The sequence below is a fragment of the Helianthus annuus genome, chromosome 7 (genome assembly GCF_002127325.2).
Source record: "Helianthus annuus cultivar XRQ/B chromosome 7, HanXRQr2.0-SUNRISE, whole genome shotgun sequence".
NCBI lineage: Eukaryota > Viridiplantae > Streptophyta > Magnoliopsida > Asterales > Asteraceae > Helianthus > Helianthus annuus.
This window is the reverse complement of record NC_035439.2, coordinates 81,476,105-81,487,932: the sequence shown is the minus strand read 5'-3', so window position 1 is coordinate 81,487,932 and position 11,828 is coordinate 81,476,105.

The window sequence follows — 11,828 nt, the reverse complement described above, 5'->3', positions numbered from 1 at the left end:
GAGTGTTATCAAACGACATCACCGCTAATGTCGTGCTTGTCACACCCTGGCTTTGCGGAAGCGTGGTTAATTTGGTGTGACTTCTTAATACCATAGCTTAATCATAACAAGCTATATGAATTAAAAATATGCAAGATCATCCATTGATAATAAAATAGTAAAACATTGTCTTAACGGGTTATCACCCGACAACCATAAACTTTGTCTAAACATTACAAATGCAAACTTAAAATAAACATGGTTCAGGGACTGTGACTTGTCAAGGAAAGAGTCACAAGCCTCGAACCCTGGATGACCTCGGGCCTAATGCAGCGGAAAACAAGCCATACCGCGCCAGATCGTTAGTTTCCTGAAATACATGTAAGTTGAAAAATCAACAATAATGTTGAGCGAGTTCATGCGAAAGTGCGTAAACAAACCTTTATCTTTATCAAAAACCTGGTATGTAGCAAATAAGGAAAAAAAAGAGATCACCAATGGTTTGCAAGGCCATTGATATGTGTGAAGTGCAAGTAGGGATGACTCAAACCTAGCGGATTTATGCGTCGGGCACTAAGTCACACCGAGGTCCGTTATGCTGGACCTGGGGCTGGGCTCGCTACACCCAGATAGATCTACCGCTCCTGTCCCTCGGTCCTACTACGAGGATTAATGGCCTCAAGTTGTGCCTACCCACTCACATGATCTGAGTAACAAACCTCCTTACGCTAACCATACCATGTATAAACATATTCATAATCATTGTAACATGTATTTCACCCCCGCAGTTTATAAAACTGAAAACAGTTAAGAGAAAAGGGGGACATGAACTCACACTGAGTGCGTCACAACACCAAGTAATCCAAATATCCAACTGCTGCGCAACGACCTACATGTGCTAATTCTATTAGATGGATGGCCGTGCCTTAGCTTTATAGTTTACATTTTCGGGAAACAGTTAGACAACCGTTCCGTGTATATACTTGGTAGAAAATCTCCTTCCCAAGGATGGGGGAATTAATACATGCGTGTTTATAACATTAAGTCTCACTTAATATATTTTATTTCTCATTCCAAAATATAATTATTTTTCTCAAAAATAATATATTTTCTTTTTACATAATACTTTCCAAAATAATACGTTGACAATATCCGCATTCATGAATATTTCCGTATAAAGCGTAAGTTACGTTTTGGCGGTTATGTGGTAATAGTAATTACCATTGTAACTTATATGTTGGTCGTATAAGCGTTGGTATTATTTTGGGTTCGACAAAGTTAGTAAATATTATTTTTACTCTAAAAATAATATTTATACATTTTCACAAAATAATCATAAACATTGTTGTGAAAAAAAAAATATATTTATCGAATATATATTTATCACGTTTAGTTTTCGTGAAAACCCCACCTCCGATTATTTAATAAATAAAGTCATGGCGAAATATAGTTTGAAAACATCTCAAAATAGTTTAACACTTGTAAATAATTCTAAGTGTTATATTTTTAGAAAATTTCGCCAGAGTTTCCCCTGTAACTGGAGGTGGCCACGCTTTCAAGCGTATCATTTTCTTTTACAAAATCATTTCAACAATTCTTCAAATCAATCAAATCAATTTCCGATACTTCAAACTAGTTTCAACACATTAAACTCGTAGACTAGTATGTAAAATCACATTATTACATGAACTTGTAGTTTTTCTAAAACTATTGTGTAGATCTCGTTATATTTAGTGGATCTATGTATAAAATAGTTTAGTCTTGTAAAAACCCCGTTTTTGGAACAAATCACTCTTTACAACTTCCCGACAATTTTTATAAAATTTGTTATTTTGTCGGATCTTTCGTTTCACAAGTGTTCATACACTTGTAGTTTATAAACATCATCTTGTTAACATGTTATCCAACTTATATAAAACATGATTTTCTCGACACTTGGTTCTACGAATATACCACTAGTACATACGTAGATCGGCTCGTTTAAAATACTATTTTTCATGTCAAAACACTTTTACACAAGTTCATGTTTCCCGTGTGGTGGAGTTTCACCTTTTAACCCTTGTACAAAAGAAACAAGTGTATGTCAAGATCCGGGATCTTAACAAAGTCGGGTTAAACGATGATAAGAGCCACCACATCGTAGATCGGGTCTCTACAACCAACATATTCGAATACTACGACTTTTACACAAGACATGCCCTTTTATCCAACGATATTCGAGTTTTAGTAGACTTTTTAGATTCAAAAGGTGGGTTACCGACTTTTAACCGTTAAAAATCCTTTTAACCACTTTAGATACGATCAAGAACGAGTTTTAAATGTTATACCTCTAGCTCGGGGCTAGGGAAGATCTTTGGCGAAAATGGCGTGGATAAAAGCAAATGCACGTGGTCCTCCAACTTCCGTTTGCTTCTAGCTTCCTCGTACGTGATCCCCAACACTTGTGTACACTTGGAATGGCAAGACAAGAACTCGAAGATGGATGGTTGGGTGTGGTGGTTTACGGCCGAGAGAGGGAGGAAAGCAAGAGAGAGAGAGTTGGTGATTAGTGTGTGTGATCTTGTGTAGTGTGTGTGTGTTTATATAGAAAATCAAGTGCCATCGTCCATCGGTTTCATGCTCTAGATATCCACGAAACTAATAAAATAATAAAAAGGTGTACCCTCTAGTTCCAAAGGGACCAAACCGGCCCAAAGGGGGTGGGGTCACCCGGTTGGATCTTGATCGTTCAGTTAGAGTTTAGTTTGGTTAAGTCGGTTAACTTTAGGGATTAACCCCGTTAGTTGTTTAATGCGTTATAAAGTGGGTGTTAGGGTAATCAGGGACCCTAACTGGCTCAGAAAAATACCAATAATATTTCTGGCAATATTTTTATGTTCCGGGTATAGTCCGGTTGTTCAGTTGGATAGTAATCTGTTTAAGTGCTTAAGTAATCCTTTAAGCGTCGTAAATAATATTTTTAGCGACACAATTTATTCTGCAAAGTGTCAGGAATAATTCCTCGTATTTTGGCACTTTATTAGTTAGCTAGAAGCTAGTATGTAAATAAAAATGCTGTGTTTTGTGCTTTAAGTACGTTTTAGGCACATCCAATCTCTATATCTTATTCCTAGAGACGCAATTATACAACCCTTGTATCCCTACACACACTACGGGTGTAGTAAAATATTTTTGGCTCATTCAGCCCTTTAGAGGCAGTGTCTGCCTGATGCTGGCTATAACAGCATGTCAAATAGGTTATCCGTTCAAATGCTACTGTGCTTTTGTGCATCATGTTTGTCACTAATGTTCAGTAAATAAATAATGTACTGACGGAAAAATCAAAGTATGATGCAGATATGTACAAGTATCAAAAATCAAGTAGCAGTTTATCAGAAATCTCAGTTAAGCACAGTAATTAGGCGGTAATTAATAGTTAATTAAGTCGTACGGATACCTGGTTTGGTGAGGGTTGTCACAGTGCTGATATGCACCAAACGACGAAACTGTTTAAAAGAAAACAATAAAAGTTAAGTAGTAAATAAATATATACAGACATTCTTTTTGCGAGTTTCGAGGGTAAGAGAATCATATCAGTGTACGGTCATGTCAAAACACTCTTGTTGTTCAATTAGTTAACATTAAGATAAGCATCCTATTACAATTATCGGTATTGTTGTCCACTTAAGCTCAACTTATCAGATGTAATCATGGCGAGGGGATACGTTAATGTATGATTTATGCTTACCGACCGGTGTTCATCCACATCACGACACATTCCCGTATCAAGGTATGCACGAGAGTTCATCTTACCGGTGAGTATACTGATTATCATCTGTTTGACCGTATATGATGTGAGATTCTCACTTATTTTGATTTGAAAACAAGCCCTATGTGATATAATCACTTATTGATGAGGAACTTGATTTTCATATGCATGAGGGCACAGGAGCAAGTCCGTGAACAGGTCAGTACTTTCGTACAGCAGAGAGACGAACTTGACTCCCGGATAAATGTGATATTTTATCACTTATTTGATATGGACATGTGATTGTTTATCACTTATTGAGGTCGAATGCAGTATGTAATATGTACACGTATGTATAGTATCATGGAAGATCTAGACTTGCGTCCCCGTTATTTTTCGGTAAAAGATACAACCATGATACCCAGATGATAAGCAGCATAAAGACCGAATATCTCAGAACCTCGGCAATCTATCAAACGAAATTTCGGTACTAAGACCATATGCCAATGAATGGTTCCCACCTGGTCTTCAGTCGATTAAGATTTATATCACCCTGCACACTTTAAAATGATTGTAAGCCTACCGATACGTCTTATATAGAGCTGCTTATCGTTTTTCATTTAAGGTTTAAAGAGGTTTGGATAGACCACTGATGTACTATCATTTTCTCTTTTGCTCGCCAGGAAACTCATTTTTGTTTTTCTATTGTTTTTGTGTTTTTGAAATTTTTCGATGTTTTTTGGATTTTCTGAATTTTGGATTTACTCCCCCTAAAATCAACAAACTAAGACAAATTTAAAACACAAAGGTATTTACAAAAATGATTTTCCGATGTTGGTTTACTCTTGCTTGACCTTAATGCCGTTTACCAATAATAAAAAGTCAAATCTTGATTTGTCAAATGCTTTGGTAAAAAGGTCGGCACGTTGGTCATCGGTGTGGACCTTAACAGCATCGATTAGCCTTTTCTCAAAGCAATCACGTACGAAGTGATATTTGATTTCGATGTGTTTGGTCTTTGAGTGCTGCACAAGATTTCTAGTGATCTGTAAAGCAGCAGAATTATCAACGTAAATAGGAGTAGTTAGGAATTCAAAACCGTAGTCCCGCAATTGTTGTTGGATCCAAAGAACTTGTGAGCAACAACTTGAGGCAGCAATGTATTCAGCTTCGCATGTTGATGTAGCGACGCATGTCTGCTTCTTGCACTGCCATGTGACTAGGCGATTTCCTAAAAACTGACATCCAGCCGTTGTGGATTTGCCGTCGATTTTGCATCCGCTATGATCAGAATCACTGAAAGCGACTAAGTCAAAGTTATTATCCCTAGGGTACCATAGACCGGTGTCAGGGTAACCCTTCAAATAACGAAAAATCCTTTTTACAGCTGCAAGATGTGAGGCCTTCGGGTTGACTTGATATCTGGCAAGCAGGCATGTTGGGTACATTATGTCTGGCCTTGATGCTGTGAGGTACATAAGAGATCTGATCATTGCGCGATAGTATGAGGGGCTAACAGCTTCACCCTTCAAGTCTGGAGTAATTCCGTGATTTTGTGGCAGTGGGGTACCAATGGGCGTTGCATCGGACATCTGGAACCGGCTCAAGATGTCACCAACATATTTAGTCTGATGGATGAATATCCCAGACTCAGTTTGTTGCACTTGTAGGCCCAAGAAGAAGGTCATTTCCCCCATAGCACTCATCTCGAATTTATCCTGCATAATGCGCTCGAAATTCCTACACAAGACATCATTAGTTGAACCAAAAATAATATCATCAACGTATACCTGTACCAGAAGAAGATCTCCATCTTGTTCTTTGATGAAGAGAGTACAATCGATAAGACCTCTTCGAAAACCGTTCTCCAACAGATAGGTAGATAAGGTTGCATACCAAGCTCGTGGTGCTTGATGAAGACCATAGAGAGCTTTGTTGAGCAACCAAACCCGATCGGGATGGACAGGATCTTCAAAACCTGGAGGCTGTTCGACGTACACCTCTTCTTCAACCACACCATGTAAAAATGCACTTTTCACGTCCATCTGATAAACCTTGAATCCTTTGAAAGACGCATAGGCTAGAAAGATTCGAATTGCTTCGAGACGTGCAACAGGTGCATACACTTCGTTGTAGTCGATCCCTTCAATCTGACGAAAACCTTGAACGACTAAACGAGCTTTGTTCCGAATAACCACTCCACGGTCGTCTTTCTTGCATTTGAAGACCCATCGAGTGCCAATCTTCTTGTAGTTCTCAGGTTTTTCAACAAGCTTCCAAACACCAAGCTTTTGAAATTGCTGCAATTCTTCCTGCATGGCTTCAACCCAAGCACTGTCTTTCAACGCTTTTTTCCACGATTTCGGTTCTTCTTGTGAAACGTAACACGCGAAGGACCAGTCATTTTGTTGACCAGATTCTCTTATAGCTGAATACAAACCAGCATTCCGGTTATTTCTCAGCTGATTACGCGTCTGCACACCGCGATGGACATATCCTATAATATTCTGCTGGGGTGGGTATCATGAATCCTCATTTCAGGATTTTCTGGCACACGTGCATTGGTACCCAAATTGGTAAGATTAAGATCAACAACCAACTCCACACCAGGAATGTGAGTAGAGGTGGATGCATTCCCTTCAGCAGTGTCTACATTCTGCATATGAGGTGTATCACCAGAGGCACCTTGAACAGGAGCAGCTGGAGCCGAAGATCCTTCAGCTGCATCATGATATTTCAGAAGAATCATTATAATCAGCAGCATCTTCATAAACCTCATTTTAAACCATATTGTTGACAGATGAAGAGGCTTGTGGGTCAACAACAATAGGTCTAACCAAAGGCGAAACAGCAGCGTTGTCACTTTCCAACAACATCCTAGCCGCTGCTGACTCTTCGTCAAAGGTTGGCAGATTGAAGGAGTCAAATAGTCCATCATAATCGAACATCCACGGATCACCCGGAGCCCTAACAGGACTCGTGTACCTTTGAACCCTCACTTCACTCCAAAGCTCAATCTTTTTGGTAGCTAGATTCCAAACACGAAAATTCGGAGTAGCATATCCAAGGAAGAAACCCTCGATAGCTCTTGCTCCAAACTTTCCATCCGGCTCAATCATAGTACATGGAGCACCAAATGGTTCTAGGTAAGAAAGATCCGGTTTCCTTTTCTGAAGGAGTTCGAAGCAAGTCTTGCCATGTCTCTTTACTGTAAGAACTCTGTTTAACGTGTAGCAAGCAGCCGATACAGCCTCCCCCCAGAATTGAATAGGGAGTTCCGACTCTACTAACATTGTTCTTGCAGTTTCTATAATCGTCCGATTCTTCCTCTCCGCGACACCATTTTGTTGTGGAGTGTAACGAGAACTGTACTCATGAAGAATGCCTTTAGAAGTACAAAACTCATCCATAACTTGATTCTTGAATTCGGTTCCATTGTCGCTTCGGATCCTTTTCACTTTCAACGAATAGAGATTCTCCAACATTGTAAGCAGATCCTTGAGGATGACAGGAGTTTGACTCTTGTGTGCCATGAAGGATACCCAAGAAAATCTAGAATAATCATCAGTAACAACTAGACAATAGGCATCACCGAACGTTGTCTTGTGCTTCATAGGTCCAAAGAGATCCATATGAAGACGTTCGAGAGGCATGCTGACAGTGTTGATTTTCTTCAAAGGGTGAGACTTCTTTGTTTGCTTCCCCTTTTGGCACGAGACACAGATATCTTGTAGATGAAAACTTCTCACAGGCACACCATTCACAAGATTATTTTTCACCAAATGGTTCATCTTTCTCAAGTGAATGTGTCCCATTCTTCTGTGCCAAGATATCGACTCCTTTTCCGTGGCTTTTGAGACAAAGCAAGTGACTTGTGCAGATGTAGTAATCGCCTGGCTCATGTCGAGAATATAAAGATCATTAACTCTCGGAGCCGATAAGATAATCCATTCTTGTGGAATTTTGAATCCAGGTTTCAGCACATAGCAGCCGGCATCATCAAAATGCACGGTGAATTTCTTATCGCAGATTTGCGACACACTGAGAAGATTGTGATCAATTTGCTTAACATAATTGATCTTATCAAAGCACACGATGCCATTGGAGATACTTCCCTCTCCAGTGATGAATCTGCCTTTGTCTCCCGCAAAAGCAACATACCCTCCTCTAATGTTTCTCACGTCGTATAGGAGCCGTAAGTCGCCAGTCATGTGCCTGGATGCTCCACTATCAACAATCCAATGACTATTAATAGTTCCTCCTAGAACATCCTGCACATGTCATGTAAAAACATCAGTTGAGAATGGGGACCCAAGCCTTAGTGGTCTTGGGTCGTCCCTGAGCATCACGAAACGTGAGCTCGATCTGTTGATGGTTTTCAAACATATTAACTCTCCCTGAACTATCACCCTTTTTAGATCTCCAAGTTTGTCTTTGTTTACCAGATTGTGTGTTATGTACAGTTTCTGATTTTAATGGTAGTAACAAACTAGGTTTCCTTTTAACCGTTTTGACTTCAGATTTTAAAGCCTTTTCAACAGCTTTGATGTTATGACGTCGTTGTTTCGTTTCTTGTTCCTTAACAGTTCTTTTATCATGTTTTGGAGAAACAGGACGACGTTGTGAGTGACCTTGTTCAGAAGGGGTTCTTTCAACAAAATTTGGTTTGGGCGAGTTTGTGCAGTCTTTAATGATGTGCCCAAACTTCCCACATTTGAAACAAGTTCTCCTTTCAACAAACTTAGGAGAACTTGATCGACTAGCAGATGTCGAACCTGTAGAACCTGAGGTACTTGCTCTTTCATCACACCCGTTTGTGTGTTGGGTGTAATTGTTATCGCTGTTACGTTTCAAAATCTTGACTTGTTGTACAAAATCAGTGTTTGATTTGTTTTCAAAAGTCTCAATTTTATCCGTACCTTTTGATGCTACAAATTTAACATCTTTTGCTTTCTTCTTGTAACGAGCTCCTTTTGATTCAACCTTAGCCTTTGGCTTTGGAGCTCGTTGTTGTTGTTTACCCTTAAAAGCAATTGGTTGTTGCTTTGTCGGTGACTTTTGGTTTCCAAATTGTTTTCTAATTTCTGATTTTGGAACAGGATCACATTGTGTTACCACAACTCCTGGAATGGTCTTTCCCAAAAATTTATTCGTAGTATCTTCAAACACTTTGTTAATCAAGGATTGATTGACATTTTTGATTGGAAAATCTCTGTTTGAATAGATTTTACTATCACCCACCAAAGTATACAACACATTATCACCTTTAACAGCAGACATACTTTCCTTGTCATTCCTGACATCTTTGACAGCTTTGACAGGATCTATCACTTGCTTGGCAACAGGTTGCATGACAGGAGTAGGAGGATCACAAAGAATATGATTCTCAATTGGAATTTCTACTCCTTTCGTTTCATCAAGTGATTCATCCTTGTTACTCACATCTGATTCATCATCTGAAGAATCATAGTCCTCAATGGTTGGAGGACTTTGCTTCATGGATGATGACGTTTCTTGTTGCTCAGAGGATGTGTTCGAAGAATTGTCCGGTTTGAACCCTAGGCCAGTAGCAAATTCCTCAACATCTAGAGGCACACTGGGTTCATACCGAGGCATTTCCTCCTCATCAGGCATCTTGGTATAATTGTTCATCAAAGGGGGCGGACATTTCTTATACCCTATGCCTTTCTGATTTCCCTTCGGTTGTTGAACATCGATGATGTGATCAAGCACAAATTGAGAGTTAGAATAACTTTCCAATTTTTGTTTGATCGCATCATGCTCGCATTGGGCAATGGCTAATTGCTTCTTAGTTTCTTCCACAATGTTAATATATTCATTTATACTTACTTGCTTGTGGTAAACTACTTTGTTAACCTCGGACACATTTTTCTTTAATGTTTCTATTACAGATTTAAATTCTTTTTCATTCCGAGTTAAAGCCATGTTCGCCTCTTTGCATTTCGACAGTTCAATAACCAAATTCTGATTATGACTATGAAGCTTTTCTGATTCAAGCTTCATATCAGCACATGATTTACAAACACTAGGAGCAGGAGGTTCAGAATTTACCTGACTAGAAGAGGCTGAACCGTTTGCCATAAAGGCAGTTTGAAAAGAAAAAGCTCCATCTTCAGAAAATAACTTCTCCATTTCCTTTGATGCAGTAGCCGCCTTCCTAATCAGAATTGATTTCTGACATTTAAGCTCATCAGCTTCATTCAGTAGATCTTGAATATTAGCATCTCCTTCCTCCTTCACATCAGGCTCAGACTGATTATCTCCAGAAACAGAGCCTTCTTCATCAGAACTTCCAGAATAACCAGAACTGTCATCACTTCCAGAAGATTCTTCTTTATGAACATGCTCGATGATCTTTGCATAACAAGCTGTTCCACTTCTCTGATCATCGTCACCAAACTGCACTGACCAGTCACATCCTTCATCTGCTTGAACAGCCAGAGCCCGATTGGGATTTGAAGTTCCAGGCTGGCCCTGATTGTTATTAACTGCCACCAACCTCCTCTCACGGTTTTCTTGCTGGGCATTCACATTTGTAGTACTCGTCTGGTTTCTGAAAGGGTTGTGGTTGCCATGTTTTGTTGGTAGAGTGCACTCACGTTTGAAGTGCCCTTTATTACCACAGTTGAAGCATGTAACGGCGTTGATATCAAACCCATACTTCGTATCTTTCTTTCCTTCCAACGAAGTTCTACCAGTACGAGCCATGAAGTCTTTGGCCCTTCTAACTGCACTTGCAAAAGCCCACTTAATATCCATCAACTCCATTTCTTCCTTGTCGATCTGTTGATAATCTTCATTGGTCATGTTGATGTTTCCAAGCTGACCTGCTACCAAACCACAGTAAGCACTGACCATTGTATTGATAATTTCCATGTGCTCCTTAGCAACTTCAATGCTGAGGTGTGAAAGGTTTGAATTATCGACTCGGATTGTGTTAGGGTTTTGAGGTTGAGGATTGCTTGTATAGTGAGCCTGCTGTTGTTGTTGTGGAGGTTGGACTTGTGGCTGTGTTGGGACAGGAATGTAAGACCTTGGATCGAAAGCCGGAGCAGCAGTTGACTGAGGAAACGGAAGAGAACTTGAACTTGTGTTGGACACAAATGCAGTTTGCAGCTTAGGTTGCTGAGCTGCAGCAGATCTTGCCAAAACATCGAAGCCTGGAAGGTACATTTCTGTATTCTGAGGAGCGGGAGCTCGCTTTGCTTTCCTGATTTCTTCATCATTTTTATGTTCCAGCTTCTGAATGAACTCATAGATGTTAACCGTGTCTAGAGTTCCAGTATGCTTCAACAACTCAATAAAAGAACTCCATTTTGGAGGTACAGCGTCAGCAAACCTATTCACCATGTCTTGTTGAGTAGATACAACCCCATAAGCACACATTTCACTAATCAGATGATAGAACCGTGTTGTCATATCATTTAGAGTTTCGTTTTCCAAAAATTGAAACGATTCAAACTCTTTCTTCAACAAATCATGACGAGACTTTCGAGTAGCTGCATTGCCTTCTCCTCTAGCAACTAAGGCATCCCACAATGTTTTCGTGGTCTTGCAGTATGAGAACTGATGATAGATGTCTTTGTTGAGTGCTTGTGTAAGTGTAGCATAGGCCTTTTTCTCCAATTCATAAGCCTTCTTGTCATTTTCCAGCATGTTAGCATAACCTTCTGAAGTGGACGCAGCAACCTCCAGATTAGCATTGAATGCATTGATGAAACACGTCCAAAGATCGGTACTTTGCCCTTGAACATACGTGTGAAAGCGGTTTTTCCATGATGGAAAGTCGTTCATATGATTCAACTTTGGTGGACGATTGTTGCTGCCCGTTTCACTTTCACTAATCAAAAGGTTTTGAATGCTTTGACTTTGATTGGATACCAAAGCCCATTGACTTGGACTGATTGATGGCGGAGGAAACATACTTTTCGCCCAAGCTGCAGCAGAAGTTAGTTCTTGACTAGATTGTGAGTCCAAACTCCAATCCCAAGGACTTGTACAACTCATTTTGATGAATACCAATTGAAAACCTTCACAAACACAAACTGTTAAATTCAAACAGACAAGAATTGAAAGATACAACCTTGTTCGAAAGATCAAG